The sequence below is a fragment of the Crocuta crocuta genome, unplaced genomic scaffold, assembly GCF_008692635.1.
Source record: "Crocuta crocuta isolate KB4526 unplaced genomic scaffold, BGI_CrCroc_1.0 scaffold482, whole genome shotgun sequence".
Lineage (NCBI taxonomy): Eukaryota > Metazoa > Chordata > Mammalia > Carnivora > Hyaenidae > Crocuta > Crocuta crocuta.
This window is the reverse complement of record NW_027527459.1, coordinates 1,023,906-1,026,108: the sequence shown is the minus strand read 5'-3', so window position 1 is coordinate 1,026,108 and position 2,203 is coordinate 1,023,906. Positions and strand designations below refer to the sequence as shown.

Sequence of the window (2,203 nt, the reverse complement as noted above, 5' to 3'; positions counted from 1 at the left end):
AATTTATCCTGCTTATAAAGTTGCATGATCATTCATAAAGATTTCTGAGGTTGCTATAATGCCTTTTCTTTTGAATAAATCAGTTGACTGCCAGAAATGTAAAAAAATAAAAAAAAAAAAAAAAAACCAAACTCTTTTCTAAAAGTACTTAACTTTTTTTCTTCCCTATGTTTTTTTTTTAGGTTTATTTATTTATTGAGACAGAGAGAGAGAGAGAGAGAGAGAGAGAGAGAACAAGCGGGTGAGGGGCAGAGAGAAGGAGAGACAGAATCCCAAAGCAGGTTTCACGCCCTCAGCACAGAGCCCAATGTGGGGCTTGAACTCATGAACTGTGAGATCATGACCTGAGCCGAGATCAAGAGTCAGACGCCTAACTGACTGAGCCACCCAGGCGCCCCTTCCCTATGTTTAAAACAAGTTTATAACTTCTCAGTTAACTTTGGTCTTATTTATGATTAAAATCTTATGTGGGTAAAATAAGAGAAAGAATTCTCAGAAAAACTATAAATAGTGTAACACAGGATGATGACTCTTGAGTTTTAAATGGGACTGTATGGATCTTTAATAAATACCAGATTATTGTTAACTTGTATGGTTGTTCTGATTCACATATGAAACCAAAGATAGTTATGATTGTGGCCCCACTGGCTGAATTGCCAATGCTCTCTTCCCCTGACCTTGCATGCCTCCTCAATATGAAGGAAGGCTCATCTCTGCCAACAGTCAGGCTTTGGTCTAAAGGCCTCAGTTGGTAGTCTATGCAGGAAACTAACTGAATGTTATTTCTCCAGAATTTCATTCTATCTCAGGGGGATTGAGTTTGGGTAGTGTTCCCTCAGCCCTTTCCCTTTCTGCCCCTCCCTTGAATTTGAGGGAGGCAGTATCCCTTGCACAGACTGCTCCTTTTTATAAGTCCCTTCCCTCCAGTAAAATGATATTGTAATGATTTGTGATAAACATGAATCCTCCTGATATAACCAAGAACTAGCATCTTCAGTGTTCAAAGCCCACAAAGAATATCTAAGAATCTCTAGAAGTCCCCTTTACTTGTGGCTATCCTTAAAACTACATTTACCTGGCTGACTCATTCGGAAGAGCATATGGCTCTTGATTTCCAGGTCATGAGTTCGAGCCCCACGTTGGGTGCAGAGAATACTAAAACAATAAATCAGTAAACTTTAAAAAACCCTACTTTTTCTGAAATGTTAGCGTTAGGATAAAATCTTTTATTTTTGAGTATAGTAAAAACGTTTGTTAGGTTTTCTTCCACATTGTAAATGTAATGTTTTTCAACTTTAGTGTGGAATTTACAGGATTTTGTGGGGTTAGCCTTGGTAATCTTACAGTACCACTTCTTTCTCTGGCTAAAGTACAGTAGACTTTTCTAACTACTTAAATGGATATTTAAAAACATGTGAATTGGGGACTGTCTTTACTATTTTGTGGATGACATTGTGATTATTTTATGTCACTTACTGTCAGCAAAATGACCTGGGCTATTCTCTAATCTCCTCTGAATAAGATTAGTATTCCCTCAGCCCCTAATGAACCCCTATTCTTCCGGGAATTTTGTTTATGATGCTCAGCTGTTTTGTCCTTCTAAGAGTGATTGCTTTTTTTTAAGTTAATTATCTGAATAACTTTATTTTTTATTTTGAAGTTTTTAAAAAATGTTTTATTTGTTTCTGAGAGAGAGAGAGAGACAGCGTGAGCAGGGGAGGGTCAGAGAGAGAGGGAGATACAGAATCCGAAGCAGGCTCCAGGCTCTGAGCTAGCCATCAGCACAGAGCCTGACATGGGGCTTGAACCCATGAACCGTGAGATCGTGACCTGAGCCGAAGTNCGTGGGGGTTTGAACTCAAAACCACAAGATCAAGAGTTGCATGCTCCACCAACTGAGCCAGCTGGGTGTCCCTGCCAATTTTTAAAAGACTTTATTTTTATTTATTTTATTATTACTAAAGAAGTTTTTTTAATGCTTATTATTTTTGAGAGAGAGAGAAAGAGAGNGAGGAGGGACAGAGAGAGTGGGAGACACAGAATCTAAAGCAGGCTCCAGGCTCTGAGCTGTCGGCACAGAGCCCTACATGAGGCTTGAACTCCCGAACTGTGATGATCATGAGCTGAGCTGAAGTCAGATGCTTAACCGACTGAGCCACTCAGGTGCCCCAAGATTTTATTTTTAAGTAATCTCTATACCCAA

General features: G+C 39.2%; 1 protein-coding gene across 1 annotated transcript in view; it reads left to right on the top strand.

The window, feature by feature from the left end:
• Positions 1 to 2,203, top strand: part of THOC2 (THO complex subunit 2) — a 112,518-nt gene that overhangs the window by 19,236 nt on the left and 91,079 nt on the right. The window lies entirely within an intron of this gene.